General features: G+C 41.5%; 1 protein-coding gene across 2 annotated transcripts in view; it reads right to left on the bottom strand.

The window, feature by feature from the left end:
• Positions 1–12,136, bottom strand: part of TMEM108 (transmembrane protein 108) — a 329,329-nt gene extending 317,193 nt beyond the window's left edge. Inside the window, exons 1-2 of one of the 2 annotated variants that reach the window (XM_023207438.1) lie at positions 11,989–12,136; positions 4,091–4,209 (exon numbers count right to left, since the gene is read on the bottom strand). The gene's annotated coding sequence lies outside the window, so the exon portion shown is untranslated. The remainder of the gene's footprint in view (positions 1–4,090; positions 4,210–11,988) is intronic. The other variant, XM_023207437.2, reaches the window with a different exon arrangement.
• Positions 12,137–15,980: the final 3,844 nt, after the last annotated feature.

Genomic DNA, 15,980 nt, shown 5'->3' with positions numbered 1-15,980 from the left:
AAAATTGTGTGACTGTATTTCCACATCTTTTCATTTGTTCTAATTATAATTTCTGAGCAACTAATATCGGTAATATTAATACATAATATAAACTGAAAATTCTTCCATGTTGCCAAAGGGCTTAATTACTAACTCTGTGCTGTAATATGTCTGTTGGAAAACTTGCTTTAGAGACTAATTCTTCAGGGGATAATTCCTCAGCGATGAAGTTTGAGTATTAATACCTTCTTATGAAACACTTTTATTGAGCCAAGCTGAGAACTGGAAGTAGGGGAGGTGAAAATTCTCTTGCCACCTCTTCCAGACTCTTTGTAAAGCTCTAGGCAGTATCAAAAGAGACATCTTGCACAAACAAGCCTCACCATGAAGGGTCAGGGCATAGAGAGACCAAATGGAAAAAGACAGCTCAGCAGCCTCGGATTAAAGGGCAAATATTTCAGAGGCTGTGGATTTAATTATGTCAGAGATGTACCCATGGCACTTTCTGTAGCAGACAGATGCCACAGTAAGGTAAAAAGTTCAGCAAGATACACTCACAGACTGAAAGTTTCCCCAGGATGGAGAAAGCCCAAAACTCAATTCTGTTTTAAATGAGTTGAGGTCTTATTATTACAAGAACATACTATCATTCTAAATGTAAGTTTCTGACAAATAGGGGTTTTCACAGGCTAAAGCAGTGCTAACAGATTTCTCTGATGATGGACATGCTCCCTATCTGCAATGTCCAATATGGTAGCCACTAACTACATGTGGCTACAGAGCACTTGAAATGTGATTAGTGCGAGGAAGAACTGAATTTCAATTTAACTTTAATTAATTTAAGCAAGAAAAAGCCACATGCGGCTAGTGGCTACTGTATTAGACAATGCAGGAAAAGGCTCAAGGCATCATTTGAGAAAATGATCCAAGAGGTTATCACAAGAAAATCTTATATATGCTCTGACCACCTGAAAAAATACTTTCTCTATGCCCTCCCCATTGTAAACACACACACAGACACCATTTGTAAGAAGTAACTACATCAGAAACCACTAATAAACCAATGCTTCTCAAATTTTAGCATCCATCAGGATCAATGGGAGTCTTGTTAAAACACAGATTATTACATCTACTCCCAGAAATTCTGATTTAATAGTTCTGTACATTTCTAACAAGTATAAATTATTCTCATGCTGCAGGTTCAGAGGCCACACTTTTTAGTACTAGAATAAAAACTTCAACACTCAAACACAAGCCTACTCCTAACAAAGCGGAGCTTCTTTCACTTTTCACCTCTCTTCTACACCAAAGTGCCTCTTTCTTCAAGGCACATGGAATCCTTCTTAAACATTCTTATAAGTTTTGCTTAACACCTAGGACTAAAAATCCATGAAGAATGCAAATAAACAAGGCTATCCATGATGGCTTCTCTACAGAGCAGATTCAAAATATAGTATATTTGTTGGAAACTTTGTAAGCAAGTCTAATAAATCACAAAGACCAGAAACACAACAAGGAGGAATGCAAATCTGCCAAGACAGTTTACATCTAATCCCTGCACTGGCCCTGTTTTAGAGTTAAACTGAGCCTTTCTATTAAAATAATGTAGGTTACTTCAGGTCTAGGTCAGAGTTATAGCCTCTTTGACCATTCCAACACCTAGTACTAGAAGACTATCAAAAGAACATGTCATATTAAAACATTTATATTTATAATTCAAATGGCATATATTAAAGATAACCCCTTTTCATATTCCTAAAGAAGAGAAGAAATAGAAATGTAAAAGTTTCTAGAATAAACACTGATCTCCAAACATTCTCTGGTCTTTATTGTATTGTCTGCAAAAACTGATCTGGACCAGCAGTCATTTGGGAGGATAGTTTTCCTTTGGAGGCTACTTCTTTACATCCTTTGGTCTAATAATACATGAGTCACTTTAACATTAGCAGATCACCTTGTCAAATGCAATTTCCTTGACTGCTCTATTGAACAGCTTTCTTTCTGCCTCATCCACTCTTCCGTTTTTTTAACTTTGCAAAGGAAAGTATTCATCCAGAATATATTATCACAATGAACCAGAACATAAAGCCCTTGAATGAACTCAGAATCCAGCACTCTTCATTATTTCCCATACCACAGACCTTCGCCCTTCTTCAAACCCCCACAGTTCCTCAGTTAGTGCCATCAAAAGAATTAAGAATTATCCTTGGGTCCTAGAAATTAGGGAAGACGAGTATCGCTTCTTAGAATTGACAGAGTCCCCAAGGAGTCACACAGTACTATGTACATTACTTCATTAGACTATTTAGCTATTTATGTGTGTATATTTTACAGATAGGGAAAGTGAAACAAAATGAAGTTAAATGATTAAAATTTGATACCAGAGAACTTTAGAGCAAGATTAAATCACTCTATCCCTTCAGCAGTGTTTCTCAACCAGGGGCAATTCTGCTCTCCAGAAGACATCTGGCAATGTCTGGAGACATTTTTGATTGTCACAATCAGGGAGGGAGATTCTGGCATTTCGTGGGTGGAGGTCAAAGACACTGCTGAACATCCTACAATGCACAGGACACTCCACACAAGAATTGCCTGGCTCAAAGTGTCAATACATAGTGCAAGGTTGAGAAACTAACTCTGGTCCACTGGCATCTCTAGCATTACTTTATTTGGCCCCAAATCAATAATTAAAGAATGGCTCCCTCCACAATGTAGTCCTTGTATAGTATTTACACAGAAACATACTGGCCAAGTGCTATTTCTGACATGCTATACTTTTTAGTTACCTTTAAAATAGAGGATATACAGGATATAGTTTTAAAATACAGGATATACAGGATATAGAGGAAATTGAGCAACGTTAGCAAAGACCAGCCCCTTTCTTTTAATGAGAAAATCTAACTAAAACCAAATCCTTTTCTTAGCAACCTCCAGGTGGTGAGTTATAGTCGGCATCTGGCTGCTCACCTGGACCCTTCTCCTGATGTACTTTGCAGCTGCCCTTTCTTTGCTTTATCTCCAAGCATATGCATCACTTTAGAGCAATAATGATGTACATTTATTAGAATCTCCAGAGATCTCCATCCTCTAATTGTCTATTTTGTTCAGTAAATTGTACTCATTACTGAGCCACATGAGGCACCTAAAGATAACAGCCTTTTCTGGGTGCCCTCTGTCTGAGCCGGGATAATGGGACACTATCTAGCAAATGTTCAGCAGTATTGAGCCAAGCTGCTTAAAAGAACCCTTCAGTTTTCAGCTAAGTATGTTTCTTTAACCTCCTATCCCTCGTTCCTAACCATCCTCAGTTTTTCTTTGATTTATATGAATCATAATTTTCTCTTCAAGGAGTCTGGTTTTAGTTTAAGCTCTAGAAGTTGGAGAGCTCAGAAAGGATGTGATGTCCTTTCCACATCAAACAGTGAATTTCTCCTTCTGGTCTCAAAAATCAACAGCACAAGTGAAAATTCAAAGCCAGTTTTGGTTATAACGTTGCCAGTGACCACATGCATTGTATGAGGGACTGCAAATAGATGAGGCATGAATGGGCATGTGACTTCCAGTGATGCTAAATAAAATAAAACGGAACAGGCAAAACCACGTGCTTTGCCAGTGCTATTATCCACCAAATCTGGAATTTTCAACACTTTGAGAAGTTATTTCCTTCACTAAAAAAGTGATTAATGAAGAAAAAGTTAAGCAGAGTAATCAATGAAGAAGGAAGGTGGTAGGTGGGGGAAATAGAAGCTACCAGACCTAACACATGACGTGGCTATAAGGAAATGATAATCAGGCCTGGTTCCCATCTCTACAGTGCACTTCAAGAGGGCTCAACAGCCCCTCCCATGTAAATCACACCCTATACGAACTCACTAAAAATTCCTATTTTGAAATATTTCCATGCATAGATTCCATCCCATCACCTTTGTCATGGTTTTGTCTTCATAACTGCTGCTTTGCATAGTATCTATGAGTTGAATCAATAAAGGCTTTTAGGAGCCTTTCACAGACGGGGCATCATATTGCACTGACTCCAAGAGACAGGTGAGACAACAGCCTCTATGAATTGGAAAAGCAAGAAAAACAATGGCAGAGAATGCCTTTGCCTTACCCTGGAGTAGAGGGTGTGGAAGCCTTCAAACGCACTTACATCCTCATGACCCATCGGCTCTGCTGCTGTTCACTGCCCATTCATTTCTGCATGTTGGATGACCACCAATCTATCACCAACTGGCAAAGATGAAAATGAAAAAATGCATTAGGCCGAAGGATCTACAACTTCAAGTCCCAAGTCACTGCTGAAGTAAATATGAGAGTAGATTAAGTGCTTACCACATAGACTCAAACATGTATAATAGCTCAAGTTCAATAAAAGTTTATTTCTGATTCATGTATGCATACTGGACAGTTGAACATGTTGGTGGGGTGGACCTAATGCAGTGATCCAGGTACCCAGGCTGACAAAAGTCCTGCCATGTTTAAAACATAATTTCCAATGTTGCCCTATGGGTTCTCTCCATTCCAGTCAGCTAAGAATGGAAAACAGTATGAAGAAACTTGCATGCACATTCTCTGTGCTTTTTTTCCTAGAAGTGGATCACAATACTTTTCCACTTCCATCACATTCTGTTGGTTGGCTAAAACTCAATTACACAGTCACACTTAACCATATGGGCTGCAGGGCAGCGACCAGACTCCATCATATAAAAGCGACTCCAGCCCAATCACGAAGATAGCATTAAGTTTAGAGTAGAGGGTTCTCAGTGAGACACTAGCACAGTAACCTTGACTTAGTTACTTAACTACTCTGAGTCTCAGTTTCCTCAGCTGTAAAATACTGTTCCTCTCTCATAGACTCAAAATCGGCTGGGCACAGGGGCTCACGCCTGTAATCCCAGCACTTTGGGAGTCCGAGGCAGGCAGATCACAAGGTCAGGAGATCAAGACCATCCTGGCTAACAAGGTGAAACCCCATCTCTATTTAAAAATACAAAAAATTAGCCAGGCATGGTGGCGGGCGCCTGTAGCTCCAGCTATTTGGGAGGCTGAGGCAGGAGAATGATGTGAACCCAGGAGGCAGAGCTTGCGGTGAGCTGAGATCACACCACTGCACTTTAGCCTGGGCGACAGAGCGAGATTCTGTCTCAAGAAAAAAAAAAAAAAAAAAAAAAATAGCACTTCAGAATTTTTTTTAAGAGATAGGGTCTCACTCTGTTGCCCAGGCTAGAGTACACTGTGTGATGACAGCTCACTGCAGCCTTAAACTCCTCAGCTCCAGTGTTCCTCACACCTCAGTCTCCTGGGTAGTTAGGGCTATAGAAATGTGCCACCATGCCCAGCTAATCTCTTCTTAAATGTATATAGTGATGGAGTCTCACTATGTTATCCAGGGTGGTCTCAGACTCCTGGCCTCAAGCAATCCTCCTGCCTCAGCCTCCCAAAGCACCAGTTGTACAGGCATGAGCCACTAACTTCTTAGACTTTAAGGTACATGTGCATCCTCTAGGTATCTTGATAAAATGCAGGTTCGGATTTGGTAGGTCATGGGTGAAGCCAGAGATTCTGTATTTCTAACCAGCTCCCACATAATACTCATGCTGCTGTCCTTTGGCATTTTGAGTAGAAAATAGATAAAGGATTAGAGAATATTTTTGAAAACCATAAATGATTTGCAGATATAAAGAACTATTATCCTGGCACTAATTGATTATAAATAAATTCCCAATTAGGCAGCATTTTTTTTTTGAAACGGAGTCTAGCTCTGTCACCCAGGCTGGAGTGCAGTGGCGTGATCTCGGCTCACTGCAAGCTCTGCCCCCTGGGTTCACGCCATTCTCCTGCCTCAGCCTCCCAAGTAGCTGGGACTACAGGCGCCCGCCATCATACCTGGCTAATTTTTTGTATTTTTAGCGGAGATGGAGTTTCACCATGTTAGCCAGGATGGTCTCGATCTCCTGACCTTGTGATCCACCAGCCTTGGCCTCCCAAAGTGCTGGGATTACAGGCGTGAGCCACTATGCCTGGCCCCTAGGCAGCATTTTTTAGGATATGTTTAGTCTGGATACCAGGTACAATTTCTTAGAGTCACAGGATTTTGGAACAGGGAACAATTAAAGTAGTCACTACTCTCTCCCCTTATTTTCCAAACAAGGAAACAAGCTCAGAGAAATCAATCATGCCCCCAAAATCTCACAATAACTCAGCAATATACTGAGATTAGAATGCAGAAATTTGACATTACATAACATAATTAGGTTATTACATAAACCCAATTATCACCTTCTAAAGAAGAAAAGGTAATTTTTATTCTTCTACTAAAGCAAGAACAAATATTACTTTGGCCAAAAAGATACATAGCCAAAAAGGGGCCAGCAGGTGAATTCACCAACATGGGTCACTATGGTACCAAAAGCAGGCGAGGTGTCACAAGACACAAAGCAAGAAATTTTCGAGCAAATGTTCCTCAAAATTCAAAACATTTGTATTTTTAAACAAGGATTTTTATTTCCAATTTATACAAACTCCCAGTCACTCCTATTTGGAAACAATTAGGAAAAGAGAGAATTTGGGATTCCAAATAGAAAAGGAAAACGATTAGCCGAGGAGGAGCAGCAATTTCTGTGGTAAACCCCAGGTACAAATAAAGGAACCTAAAGAGTTTTTTAAATTCCTAGCATGTAAATTATTTTGCATCTCTGGGATCATGGTGGGTCCTAGGAGCCTAGAGTTGAACATGAGATGCCGTACCTCAGAAGTCAAAAACTCCAAGTCATGAATTAGAAAGGAACTGAACATCTGGAAATCAAGTCAGATTGGGGGAGAAGGGAGCTTCTTAGTATGGGTGTCATTGCCAATAAAGCAACATGAATTTGAAAGTGTTTTGTTAAGATTAGGGGAGAGTACTTATTGAGGAAGGAATGATAAATGGAAATCAATACTCGCATATACATTATTAAGATGGGCAAAACGCTATTAGCATCATTTAGTGAGCAATTTGTTAAAAGGTAAAAATGTTCCTACGAACTTCAATAAGTTTACCCGATTCCTTACCCCTAACACTCTTCCACCCTAATGTTTTTCAGCTCCTCAGACAAGAATTCAGAATTCTTACCCTATTTTTTGTGTGTGTGCCACAGACCTCTTTTGTAGTCTCTTGAAGCCTAAGGACCCCCTTCTCAGAATTACGTGTGAAATGAATAAGATAAAATATATAAGATTACAAAGGAAGTGAATTATACGAAAGATTCTCCTATCCAGAGAGATGCTGGGGAGTCCATGAACCCAACTTAAGAACATCTGATTGAGGAATGATTCTTCTAAGATAATGAAAGTTTTTCCTTACAAGAAACAGCATATGCAGAAAAGTTTTTAAAGCCTAAAGATGCGCAGTAAAAAATCCTGCTCATGATCAATCAGTGAAGAAAAGAATGCGCTGCAAAGAGAAGCCTGACCTTGAATTTCTGCCAAAACTCAGTTATTCATGCTGTTGCTTTAAAGCCCTACATTAAGGAATTACTCAGAAAATTTTCTTGGCCCCAGCCTTGTAGACACAGCATATTCTGTGGCCTGATGGCAGATGAAATAAAGCAGCATTGGAGACGGGAAAACTCTACTGAGTCCTGAGCTTGCATCCTAGTCCTCTAACTAGTTCTCTGCCACTAACTAGCTCTGTTACCTTAGTCAAGTCACTCATCTCTGAATTGAACTGTCTATAAATTGAGAAGGTTAAGTTAAATAATCTTCAAGGGTTTCTTCCTACTCTGAACAGTTAGGATCCTAAAATAATGCACAACCATTTCTCTGGGAAGAAACATTAGCAAGACGTCTTTTTGCTCTAAGCTCACAGTATGAATATATTTTCTAAATAATTTTTAGAGTCTTCAGAAATACATATCTTATGAGAATCACCTAACCATAGAACTTTAGACTTGGAAGAGATTTTAAGAGACATCCACTATCTCATCAATCTCAGTGAACAAGTGAGAAAAGTAAGGTTCAGAAAGGTGAATAGATTTATTTTTAGTCACATAATAAGGTGGCGTTAACGGACTGTTGGGCCTACCGCTATCTAGCACAAGCAGGATTTTAGTATTCGGCGTTGATAGTAAAGACAAGCTCATCAGTTCACTTGGAGAGATAGAAAGAAACCTCAGATAACCTAAGCCGTAGGATGGGAACCACATAAAGCAGCAGGTGACTGGGGTAATGGCACCTAGAAGCAGTATCTTATACCTCAGGCAGAGTCAAAGCTGGGGCCCTCATTACACACTACAACCTTCCCATCTCAAAGAACAGTAAACAACAGCTAGAGAACAAAGAACAGTTATTTCAAAATAGGTGGATGGATGAATTAACCCTGACTAATAACATCATTAAAACCAAAGCATAAGTTTGGGGCTGCTAATATAATATTGAAAGGTCAGCATTAACTAAGAAAATCTAAAAACATCTGTTAGGAATTTTCAAGTTTTAGAAGAAACGAATTAAGAATTATTTTGACCTATCTTCTGTGGACAGCCCTGAAATACAGTGACTACTTTATCAGCATTATTTTTACTAATACTCTCACTGCTATCTTCAGAGCATGTACTTACCAGCTACTGTTTAGGTTTAAAATTCACATGTACATTTCCATAGTGCCATCCATGCGTGTAGACTAGTTTCACATGCAAGTAATTAGAAACGATGAAGTTGTTGGAAATTTTTATCAAATCGTGATTATTATGTTTAATTAACCAACAATATGTATGCGGGTGCATTTAAAACCTATGCTATGATGCTTGTCAGTTTACTCTCTGCCTTTTCCCTTCAGAAACATGCATGTACAGTCAATGTAATCACAGCCATTCCTCAATCCCCATGACACACATTATTCCTACCTTATGTAAAGTTATGGCTTTCAGAACTATTTTCTTTGAGATTTTGTTTGAGGGCTGACATAGCCTTTCAAAATTTTCTGACTAGAGGCTACACACACTGCTGATTTGCCAGCTCCATAGTTCAGCTCCTCCAGGAATTCCCAGAGGCAGCAGTGCCATCTACTGGTAAGGAGGGTACAATTTGTTTTCTGGGAGCCTTGGGGGTGACACCAGCCAAGAACCTGAAGGAACGGCAGCCTAGATTTAGGTCTTTGTGAGCCCTTCTTTTCTCAAGCACATTACAAGCATAACTGATGCTTACAACCTGAGACACGTAACTACCACAGGAGCTTTCTTCGTGTGAATGGTAGGTCCTCTGGTAGCCACATAAAGCCAGCCAGGCTAGCCAATGAGGCAGCTCTGCCTTGAAATGCCTCCTCAAGCATCCAAAAGCAGGCAGCAGAGCCCTACTGAATTAAACATTTCCTGGCTCTCCTCTTTCCCCAATGCTTCCCTATCAGATGATCTCACCCAGTGCCCCCACCTGTGGCACTGTTATCCAGCTGTATCTTACGGTATCTGTCCTAAGGAAGGTGCTCAGATCCCTCTCAATATGAAGGCTCTTATACTTACACAACATGACACAGATCCTCCTCAAAGGACACTACTGCTTAGGCATGCAAGTCGGACTCTAATCCCTCTCATTCACTCTCTATCCTTCCCGTCCCTGACCCAGGGGACAGAAACGACAGAAAGGCAAAGATTTTGTTGTTGCTTTGAAAGCAACACTAGTGGGCTTTTATTGAATCAGAGAATAAAACGTTGTCCTATAGGTCACTGAGGTATGTTGCTAGATGGACTAAGCCTGTCAATCTTTTTGTTGTCCCTTGCATAATCTAATCAGTGTTTCCCAACCTTTTCAAAATCCCTGCCTCCCTTCCACAGGCCAAACAATGCATACCCTCTGTGGTTTATGGAACAAAGATGAGTTTCTTTCCTCTGAAAATAAAAGTGCATACTATGCCACCTACCTTACCCTCAGCATTCTTTTCTCCCCTCTACTCCATGCCACTTAAAAAAAAAATCTCTGGCCGGGCATGGTGGCTCACTCCTGTAATCCTAGCACTCTGGGAGGCTAAGGCAGGTGGATCACGAGGTCAGGAGTTTGAGACCAGCCTGGCCAATCTGGTGAAACCCAGTCTTTACTAAAAAATAAAAAAATTAGCAGGACGTGGTGCCACACACCTGTAATCCCAGCTACTCAGGAGGCTGAGGCAGGAGAATCGTTTGAATCCAGGAGGTAGAGGTTACAGTGAGCCGAGATTGCACCACTGCACTCCAGCCTGGGTGACAGAGTGAGACTTTGTCTCTAAAAAAAAAAAACTCTGATAAAGTTTTAAATTATTCCCACTAATTTGGTTTGTGTGACAGTCTATCAGGTGACAACCTATATTTCACTTTACTAGGGTCATTTGTGATATTCTGAATGAGCTTTGCAGCAACTTGTTCTTTTACTTTCATTCATCTCAGAAAACCAACAAAAGTTGATTTGCTGTGGCTGATAAACCTGAATTTGATCCCCTTAACAAATTTAAGTGTTCCCTCTTTAAAAAAAAATATTTATCTTGCCTAGTAAACTGATTTATTAGCAAATGTAGGCATTTCACAGGCATGGGGTGTGTTTTAGAGGTTTGAAATCAGGTCGTTTCCTAAAGAAACATGATGTTGTACAGGAAATGTTAAGAGCTATAAAGGGCTTTGAAGGTATCAGGATGTCCCCAAGGGACAAGGTAGTGAGACCCTCGCCCATCTCATACCAGAAAGAGTTCTGAATGAATTACGTGGAAACTCCAGAACACAGTAATATCTTCATAATGAGTTAGTTGAACCATTTCTTACGGAGTTGATTACCAGGTGTATTCAACAAATCAAGAAGTTAACCCGCGGAAAATCGAAGGGACTTTTTATGTTTGCCTATGAGCTGTCTGGGGAAATGGAGGAGAGGCAGGGAATACCTTGCACAGCTCAACCTGCTCTTAAGTTCCTGGACACACCTTCCCCCTTTTAAAGTATGATTTAAAGGCAACAATCCGTCTCCCCTGGACTCCCATACAAACCTCTTTTGGCAGCCAAATGGTCTTCATCAAGCACACACTTTTCAAAGAATTAAGGAGGTCTGAGTAGGTTTAGTTTAGACCCTGCCTTCCCTCTCCCCACAACCCAGTAACATGCTGAAAATAAGTAATTACCCTCCTGGGCACCCCCAGGAAAACCTGTTTACAGAAACTACAACTCTTCCTCTGAAAAAAACCTTATCTTCTTAAGGAAGAATCTCAGTGTGATGGTCTGGTCTGCAGTTCACTGCAGGCATTTCCCTCCTCACCATTTACCAGTCATCAGTTACGCTGTATCTGAAATTCTTTTTTTTTTTTTTTTTTTTTTTTTTTTTTTGCCTCTCATTTAGACCGGCTCCACCGGTGCCCAACTGCTTAGAAAAAAAAAAAAAAAAGCCTCTGAACGAATCTCTGGATTCCTCCAGCAGGCTCAAAGCGTTCAATTTCGCTGAAACTCTGGGGTGAAAACCGCCAGGTCCAGCGGGCAGAGCAACACGGGGGTTCAGTCCCCGGCGAGGCCGCCGGCATCTAGGCAGGAGGGCTCTTCGTACAGCTGTGCTAGAAATTCGGTTTCGCTCGCGGCCGCGGGATTAGTTCGAGTCCCACGGGCTGGCCAAAGTGACACTACATTTCTTCTTCGTTCTCCCATGTGACAGTTCCCCCTGCATTAAAGCCACCTCCTCCTCGGCCCCAACCCAGGTCCAGCGCCCCTGACGCCCGCGCCCCATCACCCGCACCCTCCACCTGGGGAGGGGGTTCATGCCAGCAACCCTCCAGGCGGGAAACAAAGGCGGAGGCAGGGCTGCCAGGTGGGCAACTCCCCTCGGGCAGACCCGTCACCGCAGTGGGGAGGATGGGAAGGTGCCTGAGAGGATAGAAAAAGGGAAACCAAGGCAACCGGGACTGCATCCTCCCCGAAGCTGGGCTCCTGGGGCAAGCTGACCCCACACCTCCCCGCGCCCCGCCCAGCCCTGCCTAACCCGCTTGCCCGGACCCAGCATGGGAGGGACTGGGGGCCGCCCCGCAGCGCCGCTTACCTCGGGAGAAGCGCTCCGGCTCCCTCCGACGGCTCAGGAGAAAGCCCCACCACTCGCGCACGCGCTCTCGCGCACTCGCGCCTTCGCCCCTCGGGCCCCCGCGCGCGCCTCTCCGACTGGGCTCTGGCCAGCCCCGGCCTTGTCCGTCAGCGTCTGCAACAACCAATCCGGTCGCACAGAAGGCTCAGCTCCAGTCACGTGGTGAGACCAGCCAATCACCAAATTGCCCTCGGCAGCGTCCGCTCCGATGTCCCTGGGGGTTCGGTTGCTACCTAGCGGAGCGGGTGCGAGGTGGCATAAAGGGTTGAGTCTCTGTTTTCGGGGGCTGAGTGGCAGTCAGTTGATCAATTACCAGATCAATTGACTTCTCAAATTATAAATAAGAATCACTTGACTATCTTGTTAAAATGCGGATTTTGATCCAGAAAGTCTGGGATGGGGACCTGAGATCCTGCATGTCTAATAAGCTCCTAGGTGGCGATGACGATGTTCTTGGTCGGAGGATCACGCTTTGAATTGCACCTGTCCGAAAGTAATGGCTGTAGCCCTAGTTCCACGTAATTTGAAAGTTGCACCTTTCTTGTCCTTCCACTGATGAGAAGCGTTCCTGTGACTGGCTACTTGGGTTGTCCTGGTTATGCTTACAGTTTGCGCACCAGCTGACGGAAGGTGTGTTTAATCCCCCCACATTACCCACCCTTGGGCTATGGAGCAGCAATCATGCCAACTTGGTGACTGGAGTGTGGAGCCGGAAGTGGAGACGGAATGGCCATGGAAGAGAACACTGTGTCTACGTTAATCCTAAAGGGTTGGGTGTGTATGTCTGAGTGGCGCGGTGCCAGACTCTTGGCCAGAGAAGTGTTATAAGTGGTCCCTGCTTCTTAAAATGTAACAGTTTGCTGTAGAACTACACAGGCTAGCTCAGAAAGAAGTATGTGGGGTAAACATCCAGGGAGCTAACGGTTACAGCACAAATTCAAGCATAAGCTAAAGCGGTTGCAAAATAATATGCTTTGGGGATCAAGACTATACAAGTCAAAATATTCTTCTGTCAGTAATTCCAGAGTCAAGAAGTTAGGACTCCCACTGACCCTGTCATCTTCTCTCAAATTTGACCTAAAGACTCAGTGTTTTCGGACTGGTCAGCTAGAACCTTTGTCGTTCAGCATAGCCAAGCTCTTATTACCCAATAGTGTACCGCCGTAGTTCAAGATTCTTAAGTGCTGAATTCTCCAAAACCTTCATCTCTCATCTCTTCAAACCAGGTGATAGAACCCTGCTTCAGCTTTTCTCTCTCACTATTTATCAAGGTGATCAAACTATCGCTTAGAGAAAACTTCACCTTTGTCAGTGTGTCTTGGACTTCTCTGGCTTCTCAAGCCTGGTTAGACGGTAAAAGATTGTGGGGCCCTGTGCCTGGAGATTCTGATTGGGATGAGAAGTGGGGCTTGGACAGTTATAGGTTTTAAAAGTTCCACTGGCAATATGATATCCAGCCATGCTTGAGAACACTTGCAGAAGCTGCTAGATCGATAGACTCATTTTTTAACAGGGAAAACTAAACTCTGCAACACAAATCACTAATGACATACACACTCTCTAAACAGAAGAAAGTTTCCACATAATTTTTGAGAACTGATTTTTAAAGACCAAAAATAATTCATAGGTAACAAATACTCCAAAGACTAGTCAATGGGATAAAATGAAAAGCTAGGTGCACAACTAGGTTTAATTTCAATTGATTAACTAAATATTTCCAATAGAACGTATTGCCTTTTGTTAACCGTGCCAAACTGATAAACTCTCTGGTGATAGCTTTACTTGTTTTATGCCCTTCTTAACTAGAACAGATTTCCATTTGAGTATTTATTTTTATTTTTTATTTTAAGTGCCAGGGTACATGCGCAGGATGTGCAGGTTTGTTACAAAGGTAAACGTGTGCCATAGTGGTTTGCTGCACCTAGCAACCCATCACCTAGGTGAGTCTATTTCAAATATTCCAAGGATTCCCAATTCTCATTCCTGGTGTTTTACCACATTCTGTTACTTTTTAAAAGTGATTAGTGCCTGCACCTTGGAAAACTGTTGTACAGAGCTTTTGTATGGAGTGATATTCAATGTAGTGGAATATGACCTACTTAGATTTTAACTAAATGAGTGATATCCCCTCAGAACATTCTACCAATGCCAGCTATCTTACTCAAAAGTGACTTTATTTGTGACACCAGAAATATGGAAGCCCAATGTGTGAGCCTGCAAACTAGCTTCCCTCCTTCTGTGACACTTTCAAAAATATATTTCACAGCATTCAAATGGCGGAGAAATTTTTCTCACCTTGTAAACTTGCTTTATCTATTGAGTAAAACAAGGACAGTTTTCACTGCTACTTAACTAGTAGGAGCAATGTAAATTTTTAACTAGAAAAAAAAGCATTTATTTTTCTCTTTGTGGGTGTCATCATTACAGAAAGAAGCAACAGAAACAAAGACTCTCGCTTGAGGATATAAATTTGAAAAAAAAAAAAATCCAGGCTGTCATTCATTCTCTGTTTTTCGGTCTACTTCCCTCAAATATATAACCTGATTTTCAGTCTCAGGAAGTGGATATATTACTAACCTGATATGAGTTAGCTCAAAGCAGGTTTCCTACCCCTTAGTCCAGAAATTGCTCAGCAAGAGATTTAGGTATATTTGAAAAGAAAGAAAAAGATAAGATATAAGCCATCCACCATTTTGCCAAGTCCCAGAAATCCACCCATTGCTATATTATAACCAGAACCCCCATAGACTGCTTTCTAATTGCTAATTACCTTTTTATCTCTCAGACAATAAATAGCTTCTCTAAACTTAATTGATTTCATTCATGAAGACCCATAGATTACCTAAGGTTCTAGTCTCCATCTGTCATATAAATCCTGCCAGGATAACATTTTGTATCTATGTATCTGTGTTTTAATAACTGATACTTTTATCCCTTTTCTGTAACTGTGTACAGATTTAATCCAACCACAAGGCATTTTTTGTAGAAAACTTAGTTTTCTTTATATTCTCTATAACGAATGTTACGAATATAAATACTCACTTTTATATTTTGACAAAACAATTTAAACTTAAAATATGTATAGATAACATATACCCCTCTGTACCTCCCCCAACTTAAGAAATCAAGCATTATACATACAGTTGAAGACCCCATGTGCCCCTCTCAACCACTGATTTTCTTAAAAATGGAGATTTCATAATTAGCAAGCTTATTCACCAAGGAGAGATAATGGTTTATAGAAGGAACACTATTTCATGCATGTAATAGGCAATACAAGTGTAAATGGGCAAAAGTCTTACTGAATAAAATGTTTGGACATTCCAAACTGATATAAGAAAAAGCCAAGGAAAACTAGAAATCACCTGTGGTTCAAAACCTGTGTCTTACAATTACAAAGGACATGGAAAGCAGGTAAGCCTCAGAAAACAGCAGTCTGGAGCAGAGGTGAGGTGAGGATTCAGGTTTCATTCATTCAATCAACACACTGCATTAGCCTTGTTTTTTAGCTCATTTTAAGAGAAGTAAGCTATCACAATTCAAAATAAAAAGTGTTATGTTACAAGTGAGGCGTAACACTATAAGATCGCGTGGAGATGGAGTACTAATTCTGACTGATGAAATCAGGGAAAGTTTTCTGCAAGAAATTATACGTGAACTGAATTCCGGAGTTGTAGGAGTTAACCAGCTGTTACGGACTGTTTCTCCCATGTTGAAACCTCCCATCCCCAGTGGAATGATGTTGGGAGGCGGGGCCTTTGGGAGGTAATTAGGATTAGATGAGGTTGTAACGGTAGAGCCCTCATTAATAGGATTAATGCCCTTTTTAAAGTCTCCAGAGACTTGCTTCTGCTCTCTGCCACGTGAGGATACAATATGAAGTCAGCAGACTGTCATCCAGAAGAAGGCCCTCACCAGAATTTGTCCATGCTGGTACCCTGATCTCCAGCCTC

The sequence above is a fragment of the Piliocolobus tephrosceles genome, chromosome 2, assembly GCF_002776525.5.
Source record: "Piliocolobus tephrosceles isolate RC106 chromosome 2, ASM277652v3, whole genome shotgun sequence".
NCBI classification, from domain to species: domain Eukaryota; kingdom Metazoa; phylum Chordata; class Mammalia; order Primates; family Cercopithecidae; genus Piliocolobus; species Piliocolobus tephrosceles.
Note: the sequence above shows the minus strand (reverse complement) of the source record. Positions and strands in the feature narration are given on the sequence as shown.